The sequence below is a fragment of the Dromaius novaehollandiae genome, chromosome Z (genome assembly GCF_036370855.1).
Source record: "Dromaius novaehollandiae isolate bDroNov1 chromosome Z, bDroNov1.hap1, whole genome shotgun sequence".
In the NCBI taxonomy this organism is placed as follows: domain Eukaryota; kingdom Metazoa; phylum Chordata; class Aves; order Casuariiformes; family Dromaiidae; genus Dromaius; species Dromaius novaehollandiae.
Window position 1 is genome coordinate 68,364,195 of NC_088132.1, and position 23,343 is coordinate 68,387,537.

The 23,343-nt window shown below is 38.6% G+C and overlaps 1 long non-coding RNA gene across 2 annotated transcripts in view; it reads left to right on the forward strand.

The window, feature by feature from the left end:
• LOC135325025 (uncharacterized) overlaps positions 1 to 17,378 on the forward strand; it is a 35,326-nt gene extending 17,948 nt beyond the window's left edge. The window contains exons 4-5 of one of the 2 annotated variants that reach the window (XR_010386246.1): positions 5,319 to 5,441; positions 15,590 to 17,378. This is a non-coding gene — a long non-coding RNA (uncharacterized LOC135325025). The remainder of the gene's footprint in view (positions 1 to 5,318; positions 5,442 to 15,589) is intronic. The other variant, XR_010386245.1, reaches the window with a different exon arrangement.
• The last annotated feature ends 5,965 nt before the right edge of the window (positions 17,379 to 23,343 follow it).

Consider the following 23,343-nt stretch of genomic DNA (forward strand, 5'->3'; position numbering starts at 1 on the left):
TTTCAGGAGGAAAAAAAAAAGGTACTTGGCTTTGAGAATAACCTGACTTATCTTGTGGACCAAAAGAAGACTGTTCCTTTCCCTTCCATGTATTTCTAAAAGGCCATGAAAACACAGCTAGTTCCAAAAGGAGGGAACTGCACCCATGCGGCTGAGAGGATGATGCGACTCTTTGTGAACTATTTTCTTTAGAGGAGTCCCTTACAATCAATATATTATTTGAGGAAGGAGAAAGAAGAGAATGGTAGTTTTGATAGGTGGTTTTCTTTTATAATTGGTTAGGTTCCAAGCAAGCAAGAAGCTCTTGGTAATGACAGGCAGTTATTCTTACTGTGCTGACATTATTAGAAAAAAACAAAAACACACACACACTGGAAAAGGACAAAAAAATACAGACAATGTTAAAGACAAAACCCTAAAATAGCATGTGAGGGCTGCAGAGTAAATTCATAGGCACCCTCTAAAGCACCTTGAAAACTGATCACTTAACATTTATCATTAACAAGACAAAATATTTGCCATTTAAACTGTACCACATTGTAAACTGAAACTGGGCAATAAACCATTTTTGGATGCAGCAGTAGTTTTCAGGGTTTAACCATTCCCCCCCCCCCATTCTGAGATGGATTTCCATGGAACAGAGACAAGATGGAAATTCCAGGGCTGCAGCCAGAGAGCTCAGCACAGGGATATGAACCTCAAAATGCCACAATACAGTTGAAAACTATTATCACTGTGGTCATTTCCAAGACACAGCAATAGCAGCAGTCTTTCACAACTAGATCAGTGTAATCTTTCCTGATTTAAAAGAAAAAGTGATAGAAAAACAGATTTATCATCATATGATTAAGATTAGGCAAACTTTTTTTTTTTAATAATTGTCAGAAATTCTAGGCCTTTTGTACTGCAAGTACTGTCAATCAAGAATACTGTGGCACAGTTAACATCTCTCCTTTAAAGGTGCCTATACTGAATACTGCTACACAGATAAACAGTAAAGTTCAGAGCACAAAGTACAGCTGTCTTTAATTCAACAAATCCAGTAAATAAACCTGCAAGTTCTCATGTGGAATAGACAGAAAGTTGTATGCAAAAGAAAGCACTCTACTGATTGTTGCAATGTGTTGCACTAGGGATTTTATTGGATGTTATTTATATGAAGTCTTTATAATTGGTTAAAAACAAAACAGAGATTGTTTAGTTTATTTTAAGATATCAATCCCGAAGGCCTTTGACAGGACAGAAAAAACCCCACCCTGGAGAAATTAAAAGTTCACTCTAAGTCAGACTCAGATATCACATGGATTGACAATGCAAGGAAAAAATAAACAAAACAAAAGAAAAACCACACAAAAAACCCTGATCCTGTGAATTGAAGCTTCTAAGTTGTGAATTTCTAGTCTTATTACAGTTAAGTAAAATTCCTTTTCACTAGTCAGCTAGTGGATAAATATAGCAATACTGTCGTTACTTAACAGAAGTGACCTCCAAATGGTGGGGTGGGGAAGAAGTGTTAAACTTGTTTCATTGCAACTGATTGCTAAGAGAGGTTCTATCTGAAGGTGATTCTTGATATAAATTTCAAGGGATGCTTCCCCCACCCCCCCCTTTTTTTTTTTGAAGGGGAACAGCAGTAGGAACATCAGCCTTGCTATCTTAAATATATTTAGCAAATGTTTATCATGTGTGAGAAATTCTTGTGGTCCCGCTACTTAGTGCCCTGTACAGACAAAATTCTCTGTGACAATCTCAAGTACAAGAGAGCCACGAAGAGCAAATAGGAAATTGAATCAGAGGAAGAGTCCTGAAGAAACAAAGATCTTCTTTTCCATCTAATGCCTGCTTCATCTAACTGAAATGACCCCAAAGGAAAAAACTTTGAGAGAGATGTTTCTTGAAGATGTTAATTTTGTTATTTAATCATGAACTTCTGTGGTAGTGGAAGAAAGAAAGTTCACCCTGAGCCACCTCAGGGAGTAAGGGAAGATGGATAATATCTTCTTAGTTATGGCACTGCATGAACCCCTAATTGCAGCTTGGTACTACAATCTGTATGGGTCCCAAATCTACACACCTTCTCTAACTGTCAGATCAACCCCCCAAAAAATCAACCCAAAGGCTGCATTAGCATGGGGACTGATGATCTTGGAGTAGTGCAGAGACTTCCTCCTGATGAGTTATTTCCAATATGAAGAGTATGCTTGCCCCAGTCTCCTTTGTGGTATCGTATCCTACCTAACTACAGCCTTGCAATACCCTGAATAAGACTGACTTCCAAGCAATGTCAAGGAAATCCATTTTCTATCTACTTTTACACATTATCATCCACCTTCTGATCTGTCTAATTACTTATGCCACTCATTGGCATAGTGTCTGAACACTCACAACAGTGCGAAGTAAAACTGAACTGAAGAGGCTGTATTGCAAGGCCTCTCTGCTGATCTTTGATGTTCCTGGTGGAATTAAGTGCAGGTATTCAACAAAGCTGCAGTCCTTCCCAGCCTGGTCAAAGGGAAGTGCTTTGCTAGGAAAGGTAAAAATTTGGTGAGGAAATGAGAGAAGCCAGCTGAGAGAGCTGGGAACACCTCTTTACTATGAGGATGGTTGAACACTGGAACAGGTTGCCCAGAGAGGTTGCGGAGTCTCCATCCTTGGAGATATTCAAAATGCAACTGGACATGGTCCTTGGCAACCTGTTGTAGGTGACACTGTTTGAGCAGGGAGTTGGACCAGATGATCTCCAGAGGTCCCTGCCAACCCCAACTATTCTGTGAATATAACACTTTATCCTGTTAGTGTTCCTTGCCATCAAAAAGCTAGTAAAAGAAAACCCTTATTCCCGTGTCATTCATTCATTTAATCCTAGCCTCACTCAGTCTGTTCACCTCCTCTCACTATTTCTTCTTCTACATACTTATGCTCCAGTTGGCTTACAACTTATCTTACCAATTGTCACCATTCATCCCCAGCTGTTAGTGCATGTCCCTCTCCCCACCCCATATCCTCCGGGCTTCCCATCTCCCTTCAGTCTGGTCCCCACTGCCTTCAACCACCTCCTTCATTCATGAAGCCTCATCATTCACTGAAATCCCTACATCCATAGCTCCAACTACCTTTTCAGGCTCTGGGTTCCTGGTACTCCCAGGCTCAATGTTAGACTGGGCTTTCTGCCTCCCAAGACAAACATAGCATTGCAAGAACAGATATTTTTCCTGCCTTAGGAGATAACGGACTGAGCCTTTTCTCATCCTCTCACGTATACACACACAAGTCTAGATCTGTCTGCTTCTGAAACTGAAAAAGCAATGCAAGAAGCAACACAGTGCATGTGTGTGTGATATACACTCATTGATGACTATGCTCTGCGACATATCTCCTCTTATATTGGTGCTACTGAAAATATTTCAGTGGAAGTCAGATACTACAGGAAACATATACAGACAGACCTATTAATTACTGCTGGAATAACATGCTGTAGGGCAGGAAATCCCCTCCATGGTCTTGAGCTAAAGCAGATCTCATCCTATGGGAATACCCATTGCCTCCATCAACACTGTTTTGGCAGGGCAGGGGGGAAAATAAGCTACACCTCACAACAAGGATGTTAATAGTGAGAGTTTATTGCAAATGGATAGTTATTCCCAATGCTGCCTTTTGGTATCTTTAAACACACACTCCAACATGGGCTGGCTAAACACAGTGTTCATTTTAATTGCTTTTAACATTGTCTGACGTTACTACTGCCAACATATTAATGCTTCATTTTATTTCATAATTTAATTCACCCCCTTCACCCAATATGTTACTGAAACTTTATGTTTGGGTATCCAAGCAAGACACACTTGCACTTTGTAGAACTCTGCTTTAAGGCTTAGTTTATATAACTGATGATCAAGTGATCCAAGAAAACTTATATAAAGGTGAAAGAAGTTATCTCTGTAAAAAGCAGTGCAATAGTTTTGCAAAAGGATTACTTAACCCTTTTATCAGAAAGAAATCCATCTCCCTGACAGATTAATTCAGCTATGGATTAATTTAGTATATACTGTGCAGCTATTTCAAAAGACCTCTGAATTTTTTATCTGTATTTTACTAACTGGTTTCTAGGCTATGTGATAAGATCCAAACCAACTCCCACTAGTAACAGAACCTTTACACCGATTTCAGTGGAGCTGGAGCCAACCACAAAACCACGTAGCCGGAAAAGCACTTAGAAATGCAGGGGAAAGTACTACCAAGTCAAATACAGTTCACACTAACGCTATGTGCTGTAACCATGCAGATCTTCTCTAAGAAAGAATAGTAAGAGAGGAATATCCTGTGCAAGTCCTACATAGCAAAATTTCCTAAAAATGCAAAGTTATAATTATTACACTGTATAGGAAATAATTGAACTTTAGATCTTGTTAGGAAAGATAAAGATGAGTTAGAAGTTTATGGTTGCCCAAGCAGTAGCAATCATAACTTGATTATGCTCCTTAATGATTACAAGAAGCCAGTACAAGTTCTACCAATTTCTTCTTAAAGCTTTAAAAAACCCCATGCTTTAAGCCTTCCTCTCAGAAACCTAAGAAATAAAGGCACAAAGCAATGAGGAGTATCTCCACAGGTCAAAGATGTTTACACAAAAGTAAATTTAATTAAAGAAACATAGTAAGATAATAAATCAGAAAAAAATCTACATAATAAGGCATCAGCAGACAAGATTACTAACCTTCTCATAGGTCCAGGGCAGCAGTCCAAGAATCAGTCAAAGGTAGGCTGAGAGACTAAGAAAACAGCTGGCCTCTTTGATTATTTCAGATACTTCTCAGCTCAGGCAATCTCTAATCCCACCAATATATCAAGCTCTAGAAAACATATTGTTAAGTAGAAGGCCATTTTGGTTATTTGTACCACTGCTCTTCAGATCCACCACCACTCGTGATGCCTCCCTCCCAAGGGCTTCTATGATTACCACTGCAGCCCCCAGCTGCTGCTGATCTTCAGCACATGAGCTTGTTCAGCCCATCCAGGGGGTCACCTCACTGTTTCACTGTTTTTATCTCAAAAAGGGACAACACCGACCATTGCTTTTTCTTGTCCCAAGCTCTTTCACCCTACCATTGCTGGCTGCAGCCGTAGTGAGGGTGACATTTGCCTATTGGCATATTTGTCAAAGATTTCATTTCTGTAAATTTCCAGGCATGAACTGTGGTCTTACAGTCACTTTAATTTCAAAGCTTGTTTTTTCTCTAGCAGATGTATCCTAAGCTATGACACCTGTGGCGTGGAATTGGTGTCTGGTGCAGCCTTTCACTTCCCTTCTTTGTTTACAGATATTAAGAGAGGACTCTCGCCTGTGAGACTGCTCCCTGCCCATTTGGGGTCCTCCGGTACCTCCGAAGCACTGTTTACCCCTGTTTACTTTGAGCTGAGTAACAGCTCTAGAAAGGAGAACAGTGAGTTGAAATGTTCACATTTCTGTCAACATTCCACTTTTTTCTAACATTAACCTTCAGATTATTATTTCTGAAATAATTTTCTGGGTAATAGAATACGAGGACAAAGCATTTCTGCTAGACAAAAAAGAACACATAAATCACCTTCTTTTCACTGCTTTGATCACTTGATTCACAACACCTACAGTTAAGAGCTTAAATTCCCTATAACAGTGCGTGGAGATTTGAAGGCATCTTTGGTGATTCCTGGTGGTTATTAGCCCTGGTTTAATGACAATTCTCCTGGACCCGGCCTGGCTTGCACAGGGCCACTGAAGTGCTTTTCTGTACTAACCTGCAGGGCACTGGGTGGGCTTGTTGCCTCCAGCACAGCAACATAAAGGGTGAACACAAGACCTAGCATAGGCGCCGGTTCAAGCAACCACTTACTCCTAGAAGCCCAAAAGTGCTAAGACTCAGGTAAAATACATAGGATAGTGTAATGAATCTTCAAAAAAAAAAGGACATGAAAATAAACTTCTCTACAGGAGCCAGACCTGTCCCATGAGAAAATGCTTTCATTTATAATCTCTTACAATCAAGTACATTTGCTATGGAAGTGATATCTTCCACAGCCTAGATACAATCTAATTATTCCTCTAACAGAAAATGCAACTTTTCCAACTCTTTGTCTTGGATTATTGTAGAAAAATTCTGTATTAAAATATATTTATTGATTTTTGTTCATATAACCAGTTAAAAATAGCTGTTAATCACAGCAGCCCTCTGAGTTTTCCTGGCATCATCTTAGTGTCACACATTAAAAGACTTGCATACTGACATTTACTAGGGCACATATGTAAAGAATTCAACTTGACTGGCACACCCTGTCCTTTGGAAGAGATTGTACTACTATTTTCACTGTGAAGCTGGTGTATATATAAAAGAAAGAACCACATGCATAATTTCAAAGGATGAGGTTAACAATAAGAATTTAAACAGATAGCCGTAAGCTTAGTAAAGTCAGGATTAGTGCAGACTGTGGTGGAAGTTGCTTCTAGGCTGCAGCTTTGTGGATTTTCATTTTATACTAAGAAAACAACCACACGGGACCACTAATTGTAGGTTCCTTGTTTTCTGGATCCTCAGCTTGAATCAGCTTGGGCTGATTTTCATAGAGGCTGACAACTCTGTACAGCTGAAGCCAGCAGAAGTTGTGTTGAGTGGTAGTTATGAGACAGGTCTTGAACATCTCAGGGGAGGTACACACTCAATGAGACACTCGGCTTAGAGGTTGCTTCTGTAAATTCTGGGCTAAATATTTATTTTACAAAATACTGTGGAGAAATACTGTACCAAGGAGCTGAGAAGGCAAACTCCTCGGCGTTTGTAGGGTACTCGGTATGGTAACAAACATCACAGAGAAATCTAAGATAAAGTAACTCATTTCCCTAGGGAGGCAAGGTTCAGATGGCGTGCAATAGGGAAGACAAAGTCACACATTGCATGAGGGGAATGAAAACATATTAAAACATTATCTCATTCTCTTCTGATTGGAATTACTGTTTTTTTTGATATATTTGATATATATATATGTATTATTTGAATTATTAATGAATTATTTTGTGTATCTGTTTGGACTGTTTGTTACTTTTAAAAGGATATTGTCTTATTTGGATTTAGTTAAAAATGCCAGTTACATTTTGCAGTTTTTGAAAATGAAGGTTTCCTTATTAGATGAAACATCTTGTACTATACAATCAGAATTTTTAAAAATGCAAAATAAAAGATACTAAAAGCATTTTTTGCTGAAATTTAGAAATTTTCCTTTTCTCCTTCTTCCTCTTTTGGTAAAAGAATATTTTTTGCCAAAAAAATTCTGGTAAAAACCAAGAACCATTTTCCAACCAATCTCTGCAGTATCTGGTGTATTTCTAGATGCTTAGTAATAAACAGTCCTCTTACATCATTGCTGAGCACGGCTTTCTTGCTCTGTAGCTTCCTTTTTGAACTAAATCCGTACAATTCTCCATTACAACTCGTACAAAATTCAGCTGTCAAGACAAATTTCTCACTTGAGTGGATAGATAAACTATTACTTTTCAGTGCAATGAAACAACATGTCTTAAAAGAGATGCTAAATACATACTTTGAAAAAAGTTGGTGAAAGACAGTCAGTGGAAGAGGATGGAGGGACAATGCATGCCTCTGTGTCCTTTGAGCTGGGATAACAGGCAATACACTGTTATAGTATCTATTTCTACTACTTAATAGTAGAAAGAGTTTCTTTTCAAATGTCCAACACCTCTAGCAGGTTAACCAAAAACTTTGGTGCATTTAACTTTGACTTACTGTTTCACAAGTCTTTTGGCTCCCATATATGCTTTCTTTAAAACAGTTATTTCTTTCAGGAAAACAGTGACAATAACTTTTTCACTGACTAGTAAACTAATTCCGTGTACCTTGTATAGCCGATATGATCCTGAATATCCACTGAAGACAGTTCAGCTTAGATATTCGTATTTCCTAACCCAAGTTCAATGTTACTTTCCTAACTGTGAATAACGTGAGCTCTTGCCTTTAATTGTTCCTATGCTGTTTCATTATACAATAGAAATCTGTCTTAACCTGCAGAGATTACAACCTTCTATCCGGGATAAAGTGTACCTCAGAAATAAGAGGTGAAGTTGGCGTTGCAGATTAACAACAGTCTAATGATGAGATTAATTATAAAGGATTATTGCTTTATTATTATAATAACTTTTAGTTCCTGATGACAGCAATGGGTGCTTTTTAAGTGTGGGTAGCAGTAGTAGTATAGGGAAAGGACTGCAATTATAAGAACTGGAGTGTATTAGGAAATGTTTCTTTTCCTCAGTCTTCCAGAAAAAAAAAGTATTTTTTGGAAAACTTTTGGTTTTCATTAAAAATAAAACCAATCACTTTTTATTTTTCAACAGCTGTCAGTCAAGTAGCTTTTATCTGCATTTCTACAACTGAAGATAAACATTTCTTCACAAAAAAAGTTATCTCAAAAATATTTTTTAAAAAAATAAAGATAGGGAAAAATGCATCATTCCACACATACTAAGAAACGGCAAAACAGTGAATTTTACCCCCAAATTCATCAGTTTTCGTTGTAATAAAGTTCCTGGTGCCATTTAAAATATAGAACAGAGGTGTTTCCTATGTCCCCATGGACATAATCCAGAATAGAGTTATTGATGCCATTATAATTATTTTAGATTTGAACTAGTGTATCAGAAGGCTGTAATTCACATATGTGATGGGAACTATATAAAGGAATAGTTTCATATCATCATATATGTGGCCGTTTCACACCCAGTACCTCCATTAATCTGAATAGTTGCTCCTTATTTACATCTAAAACACAAATCTTGCCTAAACTTTGCAGTCCCGATGATAAAGCTAAATTCTGGCCTTGCAATGTCCAGATTAGTTCTTACCTGAATATACGACAACTGTATGCGTGCAGCCATGGAAAAATTTAGCCCCAGACTAATTTTGAATGTATAATATTTCTAAAGGAAATACTATGAGAATGTGAAAGCAGAAGAGAGAATTTCAAGCAAGACCTGAATAAAAAACAGCATTTCAGCTTCAAAGATTAAATTTTAAACTCTTCTCCAGTTATTGAAAATTCAGAGGGAAATTCAGCCTATATATGCCAATTATACTAGTGTTACAATTACCAGGAGAATATTACTGATTATGGTGTATGGTGGAAATTTTTTTGTTGTTTGTTTTGTTTTTTTAATAGTATGCATATCAGAACAGTCTTTTACTTTTTTTCCAAAAAATATTTTGAAACAACTTCACAAAGGACATGCTAGCATATCAGTGGCACAGAATTGCACCTTCCAGATGGTTGTTTTTTTGACTCAGGAACACATTTATCTCAAGAGAGTTTGCACATGCTTAAGTGATACTTATAGTCATACAAAGTAGTGCAAGATCAGCCATGGCACGTGTATTTCTCCACTACAAATGTTTTCTATTCAGTTGCAGCAGTAAATATTGCTGTAACAATTCTCAGGGCTGTGGAGCAACTGCAGCACTAATTAAAAGAGGGCTCCTGAGAGGTTCTTGCAATCAATAGAAATGACTCCTACAGTCTGTTATTTAAACTCATACTTGTCAGTCCTTTGGCTTTACTCCTGCTACATGGCAAAATATCTGAATTCTGAGAAATTAATATTTTGACATGTTGCTGGAAGAAGGAAATTTTCAAGCTGGTAGCAAGGTAAAGCACTTAGGGTATTGCTAAGCAATGCATTGCTAGGATTTTTGAATATATTACAACCCACAGTTTGGCATCTCTCCTCTCTCTCTCTTTCATCCTGATGACAACAGTATTATAGAAGGGTCTTCTCCTCCAGCAGCTCAGATGACCGCACACGGTAAAACAAGCCCTTGAGAAATGGGTGGTAATGATTATCACTAGCTTCACTGCATAACCTAAAGGCACATGGCATGTCTTTATGCAGTAAACAATTGATGCGTTTCAGGCACAAGAGACACTACAGAGATCAGTAGAGTAATTTTTTGCACGCAGAAATATTTATAAGCAGAGACTACTCCAAAATCTCTTTTTACTGCGCTAAAATGAGTGGGATTTGCATATAACTTTGGAAGACAGAATTTGCTGCAATGTGCGTGTGATGGTTCATTGGTTCTTTTGGAGTTATGTACATTTGACTCACTGTCATGTGTCATATGGTCACTGCTGTGCAATGGGTGTCAGGGTCTGACTCGTTGCAGGGACAACAGAATAGCTGCCCATCGGATGATGAGGAGTGCAAGTAAGATTAAGCACCAGATTTTGCTTTCTTCCTGGAGGGAAATTTTATAACCTCTACAGTCTCAGTAGAGAAAACTAGAGTCAGGCTGTGCTATCTTGGTAATACTGGTCAGGAGTAGCAGGTACCAGAAGTAAGGCGGAATGAAAGCTAGGTCTGGGCCCTGCACGTCAGGTACTGCCTTTGACTCCGCTGTCGTGCAGCCAGCCTCTGGCTGCGAGCAGAGGAGTAAAGGCGCTGATGGAGAGCATTTAACTCCCCTGAGAGGCAGAGGCCTCCTAAAGAGTTTGTCACAACAGTCCATCACTGCTGTGAAATGCTAACATAGCTAATGGACTTGCAAAAATACATGTGTGCTGTTTTGATGCTATGGCCTGTGGAACTCCCTCAAAGGAGCTACATCTGCAGCAGTATAGATGGAACTGGGCCAGTTTCACTTATTAGCTCTCAGGGAGTGTAAACCCTCTCACAGACTCCCAAAGAAGTGTCTTTTCCATCAGGTAGTCAGCACTAAAGATAAGCATCAACATATTTCCTTAACAGTTCTTCTAGGAACAATAAATGGCAATGAAACTGCAGAATGAAATGCAATTCTCTATTGCTGTGTTATTTAAAAATTTAGTCTCACGGTCCTTCACAGGTCCTGAGAATCCATGTTGCACACCAGAAGAAGTCTTTTTGAAGTGCTTAAGATAATGTATTGTCTGAATGTTTTGAAGCTGTCTTGAAATCTTCCAGAAGAGCGTCAGCTTGTATATTTTCTTTCCAGAAGTTTGAAACACTAATATCCATTTGTGTTTCTATAATATTTATGTTCATATTTGTATATGTTAGGAGTAAAGTTCTAAGAAATTTTTGGAGTTATAGCAAGGGGCATAATTTTCTTTCATTGTGGATCCTGCTTGAATCTTTCATATTATTTTGCACTCTAGCTTACATGCAGTTCTGGTCATATCTGTTTCTCCTTGTGTATTGCTTCTCACCTACACAGCCACACTGGAGCAAATTACTCCAGTTACCTAATATAACAAGATTGGGTTTGCATATTCATAGTCCTGGGAAGAAGGGTAGATCAGAGGGACAACAAGTGCTGCTTATTATGAGAACAGGCATCATTAAACTGATGACATCATCATACACAAACACAAATAAACTAATCAACTGTTCTGAGTGAAAGCTGCAAGGGTAGCTGGAGAGACTTTTGCATCAGAAGAAAAAAGCAAGAAAGCATTAATTTTCATTGCTGGCACGTATCTGTCTTATGTTTAAAGCTGTAGAAGGTATGTGGATATGTGATACAGCCCGCCCTTTACTTTTTTTAATTTGCATTTAATTCACCATGGAACGAATCACATTTTGGCTATAAAATCCAAGAGAGTATTTGCTCTAGAATAAAACACATTTCAGCAATATGAACACTGTAACAAGCCAACAACTCTCTTTGTAAAACTAATCCATGGATTAGTCTAAAATTCCTTCTCTGAACTCGAATATAATACTAAACCTTTCTCCGCATAATGATCTACACTACTGCTTCATCTCACTCTCACCACGTGCCCAAGCATGTGTTCAACATGTTGAAGTGCCCAAATCAGGCTAGCCCACTGGGGACTGGGGAAATGATTTTAAAAACTAAACCTTGGTCATCACTATTATCCCATATCCAGAGTGTGATCCTTCAATATTAGGGTAATATGCCTCGGTGGGGAAAGTGCATTTCTCGCAGTAGCAATTCCTCCTGTAGCAGAAGGAGGGTTAATTACCTAGGAAGGAGGGACTAAAGCACTGCACCTTCTGGATGTGATCCTGCATGACCCTGTAAGCACAGGGAAGCGTCGGGTGGAAACCTCAAGCATCTTGTGCCTCCCCGTGGTGTCAGAGCAGGCTGGAGCGAGCCCGGGGATGCTGGAGAGGGGGAGCCGCGGCTGAGCAGCACCCTCGATTCTTTGGTCCTTCCAAACTGCCTCCAGAAATGCTTGAACAGGAATAAAAGGAGACAGGCTAGGGAGGCATAACTGAGGAACAGAAAAATCCTGCAAGTGTATTCTGTAAGCATTTGTCTCCAAGCAACAGAGAGGGCCATATAAACTCTAATCAACGTATTACTGTAAAAGCTCCAAACCGGAAAGTGTTTGGCTTAAGGAATAACTATCTGAGAACAGTAGAAAAATACATTAGGACTGTAAAAATGCTAGCCTTGCATGTAAATTAATCAAAAGTCTAGGACCTTGGATATGCTCGCCTTGTGACTCATACAGTTCAGCATAATGTGGGCACACAAGGGATACCAGGGAATCCCTTATTTCAATGCTATATGTTTAGGAATGGCCAATGGCACTCAAATGAGATGTTACTATTCAATCTATTCTAGACTTTTGTCTAATTTGCCCATTCTATTCTTCCTGGATTTTTTCATATCTCTTGATTCATTGCTAAGAGAGTCACACACTTTTACTTTATAGATCCTTGGGGTCCTCCTTATCAGTCTTTATTCTTAATTCTTTGTTCTTAGCAATGTAATGAATGGCTAGTTTACACTAGCAGAGGACAAGAGACACACACGGACTCATAACCATATGGTACAGAAAAAAATTGAGACCATGCTTTGTCCTGACATTCCACATGTAGACAGAGAGATGACAATAGCATCAGATACTGAAATACCAAAGCCCAGACTTGGGCAGGAAAATGGTGAGCGCTACAGAACTGCTGATGATTTGCTAGAGACCTATTTCTCCGACTTGTACAACTTGCTAACAGCAACTGAGGAAACAGAAACAAGGACATCCAATGATGTATCAGTTTTAGATAGAAAAGTAATAATCTTGTCATCACTTAAACAATGACAAATGTGTTATCAGCTTGCTGAACACCCCAAATAGTCTCGTATTAGTAGAGCAGTACTTAGGCTTTTAGTTAAGATAAAACAGGATTTATCATTTTAATCCAAAATAACTTGGAGAAAATAGAAAAACAACCTGCTTACTATTTTTGTTGTATGAGGCAATAAACAAATCAAGCGTCAGTGTTTGAGCTCATATTGTAGCCACTCAAGTATCTGATTATTGCTTCACAAAATAATGTGAATACCATTATCTGATATAACCGCCTTGTTGTTAAAGTAGTTAGTAGGTTCTGAATGAAATCTCAGTAATTGTTCCAAACCTCAGCTTGCGAAAGCCAGGTAGAATTAACAGCTGAGTCTCTCTCAGGGCCTGATATATGGAAAGTGTATTTTAATTGCGAAGTTTTGTAATGGAAGTTTAAGGCCAGATGCCTGGAGGCCAGTAAAATAGAGACTAGAGGTGTTTAGGAATCCCATTAGGAGTCTTACAGACTGGAGAGCTGGGCCTATATAAACCACACAGATTTTTCACCAGTTTAACCTCATTGTAGACAACAGCATAAATGAGAACGATATCTTTCTAAAATACACCACTGAAGTCAGGGTTAATCAGGGTCAAGGTTTTTAAGTTTTCACAGGATTTGATAATTACAAAGGCATGTCATGATCTTGTATCATTTTTAGTATAGTTGTGTAGTGTGTAAACAACCATCAACACATTAATTGTAGAGATACCATTTGCCAAGCTACACTTCTATTTTTATGACAAATGTCTTTCAAAGAGATTTAAATGTATAACCAAAGACATCTACAAACAGAGCTAACATTAGAGGTCTGACAGAATGCAGCTCTTCAGGACTGAGCAATCTGAAATATTTCAATCTCTTTTCAACTCTTCTCATCAACTCTTCTCAATAACGGGCTCAGAGGTAAACGTGCCTTACATGACATCCCACCAAGAACACCTTGATCTCCTAGAGAAACCTGGATTCTTAACTACAGATGAGCCTTTTTAATTCACTTTTGACCATGAATTCATCAAAAATAGTGTTCATGGGACTGAAACTATTGATGAAAGCAAGATGAATTTCAAATAAATGATTTTGATTAGAAAAGGAGACATGGAGAAAAATTTGAAATTGTTGCAAATGAAACATCTCTTTTCAACACGTCTAAGGGAACATTTTCAATTTTTTAGTTTGAAGTAACAGCATATATTTACGAATTGATCCAAATAAAAAAAAAAAGAAAAAACACAATGTTTTATAAAAAGGGCTAAGTAGAGAGGCGATTAAATGAATCACTAAGGTTGTGGATGTGAAAAGCATTTCACACTGATTCAAGATGAAATTGTTGTTTGGAAATGTTCCATTTTGTAAGAAATCAGGAAAATTTCATTTTCAGTTTCAGCCAGACAGATCTCCCCTCTTCCTTCCTCACCCTGCAAATTTTCTCTTTGGCTCTGAAAGAAGCCCCAGTAGATTAGACAAGACAGATTCTAAATGTCTAAGAAATGAATTTTGAAAATGGGATATTTAGGTGTCTTAAAAAATATACCTGAAATACTAGATTGAACAGCCACACCACAACATAGTCATGAAAAGCACATACTCTACTTTTCAGTGTGTAGTAAAACTACAGCTTCTGTATGCTTAAGATGAATTCTGAGTACTATATCAGTGTTAGTTAAAACATTTTCAGGTATAAGGGAGTGCAGCCAGGGTTTTACACATAGCTGTAGGTATGACTGAGCAAAGAAATTGCTGTTATTCCTGAGCATGTCCAATGTTTAAATACCGAGACTTCCTGCAAGCACTGGATTTGCCATGCACACCCGTGTGTCAATGTACCGCACCTGTGCAGCCCCACCACAGACAGCAAAGATTTGTGCAAAGGCAGCAGGATTTCTACTGTGTTACTGGCTAGTTCAAAATTAGTTAAATCTTGGAAAGAACATTAATAGGATCTCCAGAAATTGATTTAGAGAAAATAATTTTAACAGGATGTGATTAGCAGGTAAAATGCTAAATTTATTATCTCGTATGCAACATCATCCCTTCATCTGTTTAACCACAGTTAACTCTGTGAATGGCAGAACGTAATTCTTATGAGATAACAAAGAGTTTGCTTGTGCTGTTTATGTAGCAAGCTAATGCCCCTTTAAATGGTATACACTTCATTTATTTTTCCTTCCCAGGTAGATACCACACATACTACATCACACTTATATTTGCATTTTTTGCTGCTGACCCTAGGTAGCCTATTATGCACCAAAAAAAAAAAAAAAAAAAAAATCACAAATGATTTTCCCAAAAGGAAATTGTCAGTGAAGAGAAAAAGGATGTTCTAACAGTTAAATGTTGGTTTTCTAGGCATATCACACAACTGCCATGGAAAGATTTTAAAGACCTACTAGCTCTGCCTTTCCACCTTCCGCTCTCCTTTCGGATGGCTTTTCAAAATGGAAAGTCCATTTTGATCTGCAAATATCCTTTGCTTTGCAGGTCTGTGAAGAGTTCCTCCCTCTCACCCCTCTCTCCTCTCCCGCTACCTGCAGCGCAGAAGAGGATGACAAAGAACTGTTAAGAATGGGGGAAGGGAAAGTAAGTTACAGGTAGTCACCACCTGTGTGTCAGAATCAGCCCGAAGTCGCAAGCCGTGCTGGGTGCGCTGATTGAGATGCCTAGTCACAAGCGCTGCAGGGAGTGCAATCCCTCACATCTCGCTGGCTGAGCTAATGAGGTTAGGAAGAAACTTTTCTCATGGGCCCATTGCTCTAGAAATGCCAACTTCAGATTTTTTGTGCTTGCCCCTGAAGTGTTCACCCCTGCTCGATTTGGGTTCTGTTGCCTGAGCCTGTACAGAAATTTCTGTCACCCTGCTTTAACTAGGCAGCGCGGGGCGAGCGTGGTGGCACACCTCCAGCAGCCGCCGCAGGCACCGCGCGCCCGTTCTGCGCCCGCGCTGGCCTGCACAGCTGGAAGCTGGCTCCTGCGCAGAAGCTGTACAGCGGTATTAGGGCACCGCTGCACCTGAACTACAAAGTTGTGCAGGAGACAAGGTACATTACCTTGGGCTTGGTGGCATGTTTATGTGAATTCAGGTTTTCCCGACCAGATCTGGTTTGTGCCCAGAGCGGGGGTGTGAAATAGATCCGCACTGTCTGCACCCACCTGTGTCAACCCACCCCGAGCCTGGCCTTGGAGTGGGCGTCAGTTCCACAGTGTGGTACAAGGCTGTCATTTCACCTAATGGTACTTTATGGGGTTGTTTCTGTTTTGTTTTCAAGAGTCAGAAGAAGAAGCCATTTCTCTACCAGAATTTACAAATCTAGTCAGTTTTGGATATTTGGATGCTCTCTGAACGACATCAGGATTTTATCTCTTCTGAGTGGAAGTGTTGTCAATGCAAGGAGACTGACCCAGAGGCTTAGTCTAAAAATATGTTATTTGGGAAGGGCTCTTGATAGAAAGAAACTGTTTGTTGTGGTTAGTTTTCCACTCCAGATAAAATCTTCAATGGTTTGTTGAGACAGAATCATAGCTCTGCCAAGTTTAATGACTCAACACCCTTGAGAAAGCTGAGGAGATATTGTGACTTTGGTAGTGAAGTAAATGGGTTGATTGAATCAACACGGATACGTATTTTCTGTTCTAGGGATACTTATTGGCTTTACTGTTAATGTATATTAATTGTCTGCTACATTATCTTCTACTTTCAAGCGTCACGAGCTTTGTCACTAATGCAAAATGCAGCTTTTTTTAGAGGCTAAGCTCTTCTGCCAGATCTTAGATGCATGTTTACACACTGGAAAAAAACTATTCAAGTAAATGTTGTGCGCATATATTAAGCATTTTTTCTGACAAGACAAGACTCATCTTTGAACTTTCGAAGTCCAATTATTTTATGCTTATGCTCCCCTATCACAAAAGGTAACTATTTTGCAAGCAGCAAAAGCGTGCATCTCACTAACACTTTGATCATAGAGGAAAAAGAAAAGCTGAAGTGATCTCCCTTGAAAGCAAAGTACATCAGGCATGAAAAATTCCAGAAGATGGATTTTCCCAGAAGTTCTGACAACGCAGGGTGAGAGTTTCAATTATAAAACTGCCTCTGTGAATAGCAGGTGACAATTTGATTCTGATATTTCCAAGTTGCTGTTAGAATATGTTAATTCACAAAGAGTTTTTGTCTTTTGGGCAATGAATAAAGAATTATAAGATTACAGAAGTGTTAACATAGAATATCATGGTAATAGTAGTCTTAATACTGTAATCTTTGATATTCCTTGGATCTTTTTGGTTATATCATTTGACTGAATTCATTCCCCTAAGGATGCTGAAATGCAAAAGGTTTACCTGCTTTCAGGAAAGGGTTGAACTTTGAGGGAGAAGGTTTGTGAAAATATCTCAGACAACATAGCTTGAACATGGGAGAGACCCATTTTTCCCCTTCAAGTGATGGCATATATATAAATACACACATCCAACACTGTGAGCGCATCACAAGATTTTACCTGGAGGAGATCTCAGGGGCTGACACCAGCCTCCCTGACAGGTCACACAAGCTAGCTGGATAACTAAGACAACAAAGGTATTTTGAAGAAAGTTTTGTTTGTTGTTTTTTAATGAACACTGCCACAACTGAATTATACCCACACTGTTAAAAACAAAACAGAACAACCCAGTGATTCATGTTTTCAATCTAGAGAAGCCAAGCTTTTTGACATTTACATTTTTTCAAAGAGGGAAAGATCTGGAGTGCAACTATTCAGTGAAAATATTCTCTGCTGCTACTTATTACTCCATTTTCAGCATGGCCTTCACTGAACATTACTGGCTTGTCACTAAGAAACACTGATATATGATACCCAATTATATTACTGACATTGAATTTTTACTCCTTATCATGTTATAGCTTGCTTGAAGACAGCTCCAATTTCATTATGAAGGCAGTAAGGCTGGCAGCCTCTATTCAGTAGCTTTTGCATTTTAGTTACAGACTGAAGTCTGTATCTTTTTACTACATGCTTACAGTATTTCTATAGCATTTGAGTTAAAAGGGATAATGCTGTACATTATTGATGTCCTGAACCTTTATCTCCTGCACAACCATCTTGACAACGTACAAATGCTTACTTTAATTATTACTCAGCATATGCCAAATTACAGGACAGTGTCAGGGATTTCTCTGGTTTTTCTCTGGGGTTTTGGAGGCACTTAAAATTTCACTTGTTTTGATCTATCCAGTAGACCAGTTGAAAGCCAAAAAAAAAAAAAAACTTCTTTAATATCTATTTTTGGTCTCCTGTTGTTTTGTATGAATTAAAACTATTTTTGTTCAAAATTATCACTCATCCAGTAATTGATGTATGTTAAATACATGCCTTTTCTGCTAGGGAAGAAGTAGCTTCATATATAAATGGTTCACTTATGCTAACTTCTATATAGCACTAGTGCGCAGAAGCCCCGTAGCCAAGAGCAGGATTTCAATGCAGTCAGTACTCTAGGAATATATATGTGGAGAGAGGATTCCTTTCCTGTGGAGTTTACGCTCCAAATAACAAATAAAGGATAAGCAAGTAAGGCTAGATATATAAACATTTTGCAAAAGGACTCAGGGTCTTGAACATCTTTGTACATATAATCTTTAAGCAGCTTGCCTATCATTTCTGTAGCAGGCCATTTGCAGAGATGGAGACTAAACTTTGGGGCAGAAACTCTGGTGAAATACCAGATGAGCTAAATTTATAATAATAATAAAAAAGCCTCAGAGAGAGCCTATTAAGATATCAAAACCCAGTGTCTGTAAGGCTCTTAGAATCTGCCAAGCAATTTAAGTCATATATTACATACTAGCATATATGGGGGGGTGGGGGGGCAAAGTTACCACATTAAAATATTGGAAAATCAAATTATATTTAAGACAGAAAAGATGAGACACAGGTAAAAAAAACGTTAAAAAAAAATCAGAGGTCAGCGCAGTAAATGGAGCTACATAATTGGTGGCAAAAAACCAAAGCCAGAAGGATGCTTGTCATGCAGGAAAAGACACAAGAAATGCAAAGGAATACCCTGCGTTGCCAGAGCCTGGCAGCACTCAGCAGGGGCTACAAAGGTCCAAAGGGGGAGACTGCTCCCCCCGGCAGCAGAAGCCGCAGGAGGAAAAAGGACAGTGCTGCAATGGAAGACAAGCGGATGATCGGGATGAAAACTGGAGAGTAATACAAAAGAGCATCTTGCTATAAACACACTTGAAAAAAAGTCATCTAAACTGGAACAGAAACAAGAGGAACGCAGCATACAGTGAAAGGCTTAACCTCTGTAATACACATACCTAAATAACATGTGAGAAAAGAACAGAAAAATAATGATAAAAAATTTACAGTTAAAAATGTACTACACCTTCAGCCTCATGAAGAGGAGCAAACCCAAGAGTTCCAGGATACCTTTTGGGGAACGGGGAAGCATCTAGCAGAGTAGAAGATAAAACTAGTGGAATCCAGCTCCTCTACAGTTAGCTCCTGTCAGAAAGTTTCCTAGAAGTATGCGCTAGGAGCTAGGTAGACTCGTTGTGTTTGCAATCATAAAGCAAATAAAACTGGAACACTCGGAAGAAATGAGAGGGTGGGCCGTTATAACCCCCCAATACCCATAGTAGCATATGACAGGATCAAATTACGTACCACATCGCGTGGTACGTCTGCCCACTTTTTGGACACCAGCCTGTTATGTCACTCTATTTCCACTCCCAGATCTGCCACCATGTCCCTTGCCTCCTCCCTCTTGCAAGCACATTGCCTTTCCTTCTTGCGCTTCATGTTGCAAACATCCTAACATCCTGCCATGTTTCCTATCTCATTATCATTTTCCTAGCTCCCATTTCTTTGGCTTGAATGCTGAAAGGCAGCACAAACTGTTTAGGCTCCTTCATGGGCTGAAATACCCTGTATTCCCCTCACCTGGCTGACTAGCTCACAAGAATATATGTCTTCCAGTTTGCAACATCGTCAGTTAATGCACATGGGCCCTTTGGCAAGGAATTGCTTGTATTGTGATTGGCAGATACCCATCTAGGAGGGAAGAGCCTTCTGAGGTGTATTATACTTGTTTTGTCTAGGAAGTTACTGAAGAAAGCTATCGAGACCATCTGCAATGATATACTCCTGCTGCATATTGTCCCATATTATCATTACTTCCCTGACTTGTTTATTATTTCTTAAATTTTTTTCTAGAGCGCAGTAGAAAGCCAGTCTCACAGGTATATAGCTGCCTGTGTTGCACTTCTCCATCCTTAGATGTAAGCACTATATTTTTCAGACAACCAATAATATCCTGATTTTGGTATATTTATTAGGCCTTCTTACTATTAGACTTGGGATTTCATTTGTCGTGGATATAATTTTTTGTAGTAGTTTGAGTTTAAGATTTGAAATACACATCAACAATAAAGTGTACAGAATGGCTTTTATTGTTGCTTTTTGGTTGGGAAAAACTGCACTTCTGAGTTTCCTGATTTTCTTAGCAGGTTTATGGGAGGCACTGGGGCAGCTGCATTCTTTCAAGCAAAAATTTTGCGTTGCTAGAGAAGGCCTTACCAAATAACTTTAACTCTCCACTGAATAATGAACACTGTATCTTCTTGTACTGTTTGCTACTGAACTTGTTCATATTTGCCTGTATTTTCTATATAATACATGTCTTCATGTGAAACTGATAAATTTTGAATGCTTAGAGAAAAAAACCCTCAGACATATTGCAACTGTTACTTGAGGTCGCATGTTTTATTTGTATGTTTATTCTTACCAATGTGTGCACAGTCTTTTCAGAAATCCATCTTATTTTTATTTCTTTTTCATTAAAACTATGATACAAATCACACCTAGGCCATTGTCATCTATCCGATTATATTGTAACAAGGCCCTGTGAAAACATATACTATGAAAGCGGACACACCGTTTTTGAGAGTATGGGTGAGTTTTATGAGAAGTCCAAAGTTATCTACTCTTTCCTTCCACAGTGTTCAAGGTTGTCTTTTGCACTCATTTCTATTCTGCTTGCAGTTATGTCAGAATGCGCTTTGCTTGCTGCTAGGCAGTATGGTGGGTTTGGTAGCAGACAAGCAAGCTGTCATCTTTTCCACAGAAATGTTTTTTTTTTTTTTTTTTTTTTCTTTTTTTTAAGAAAAGGTCTTTGCCCAGGATTTGGGCTGCAGACCCTTCCTTACAGGCACCTAGTTGAGTAATAGGGGCACAGGAGGATTTTCACACTCTCCCAACTAAAGTGAGCTATTGCATGTTAGCAGTTACAAAGCAGATCTGCAATCGCTCCAGAGCCTGGACAGGAAGATGCCTGTCCCATTCTCACCTACCCTGAGCAGTCCTGAAGAGCTAACTGTGTTCCAGGATCACTGTTTTTCATATGTATGAAACAGTATTTCATGCCATGAAAGTTTCTTTCCTACAATAACCGTGATCATTTATATCATGAAGTACCATTTAGTTGCAGTTCATCCTACATGTCTGCTTGTTAATCCTCATTTTATTTTCTGGTGAGACAGAAAGAAGGTATGTCTGTACATTATCACTGAATAATTTGCCAGAGATATCTTGTGGAGTGAGAGACTCATTATTCATTATGCATATACTAGTGCTTTTTGTTTGAAAAGACTAGCTGATTAACCACATTTCTAATAAATAATATTCTTCAGTTGTCTCCTTACCTACAAGGGATATTTATTGGTTATTTCTCTATCAGCAATGGGAATATCATTATTTGTTTTAATATCCATTGCCACAGCTGATCTTAGAGGATCTGAATGTCTTTATTGATAGTCTACATTGTTTTCTACATTCCTAATTTATTCTTGTTAAAACAAGTATATGGAATTAATCATTAACCTTCCTTGGGATGAACTCCAGAAACCCTTCAAGTCAATGACAAAATTGTGATCACTTCAATGAATTTTACCCTTGTTCTTCCCAGCTTTAAAACATGTATTTCTTCACAGCTTTAAAACATGTATAGGCAGCTGTTGTGGTGCCAGATGTTGCTACCTAATTATAAAGAGAGAAGAAAGGCTTCAGAACGGGTTAGCTTCTGCTGTGCATTCCTCGGTCCTTGCTGGATTTTCCCTTGATGAATCTGCCAGACGCTCAGTATTTTGGAAAGTAGGATTACCTACTGATATGCTTCAATATCGTTTTAGGATTTTATGTTCTGAGGCTATCGAATGTTTATATATGGAATTAAAATCTTGGTTTTTTTGTCTTCATGAAAAGAAAAAAACAACAGCGCTTTTATCCTACTAGTCTCAGAGAACAGATTTTGCAAATCTGCACAAATGACTAAACAACAGAATATAAACAAGAAGAAACATCTCCTTAGATCAGAAATAAGGAATCCTTGGCACTAAATGTCAAGTATTTCTCAACCTAACAAAAATGTTTCCATTAAAAGAGGATTAAAAAGTCAACTGGAAGTAAATCATAGAAATCTTAGACAAGTAAAAACACGGTGTAGTAATGGGAAGAAACATCAGCAAGGTACTTGATATCAACTGCCGAAACAGAGTGAAACAGATATTGTTAGAACAATGTAATGTGATTTCAACAAGGTTTACTTTAGCTCCATAAAATTTTATTCATAAAAACACTTTTATTTTGATTCTCTTGGTTCTGATGTTAATCATCTACCATTGGTCTGAATCAGTGCCATCTTGCAGTTTGCAAGGAGATGAAAATAATAAATCCAAGGGTGGCAGGAACCATCCCATTTATCTCCTGGTATTTACTTTTGCTGTCTGGAGACAACTGAAATTGCAATCCTTGCAACCTCTGCACAGCACAGCCTTGGGGGCAGCACCATCAGAAGACACTGGTTGTCTTAGCAAATGTCCCAGTTTAACATGAAACTTCCTCAAACTTTATTCAGAACGTGCCGGAAAGTGCCTCATTTTCTGTTTATTTGTTGAAATACCAGAATTCAAATCCCAGGATTTGTGGGAGAGAGGTTTTTGCACCTAGGCTTTCTCCAAGGTTGAATAATGCATGCCTGCTAGATTACGCTCCAGGTGAAACATAGCTAAAGAAATCCTCCTTGCTCTTTTCACCTGCTCAAGACCAGCATCCAGAAAGCAGAAATTATGGATTCAATTCCTTCCTTTTCAGGATGGGTCCAAACACGCATTTTCTACCTCCTGAAAGATTGTAGGTACTGGAATGGAAGCTCATTTGGTACTCCCAGAGTTATTTCACTTT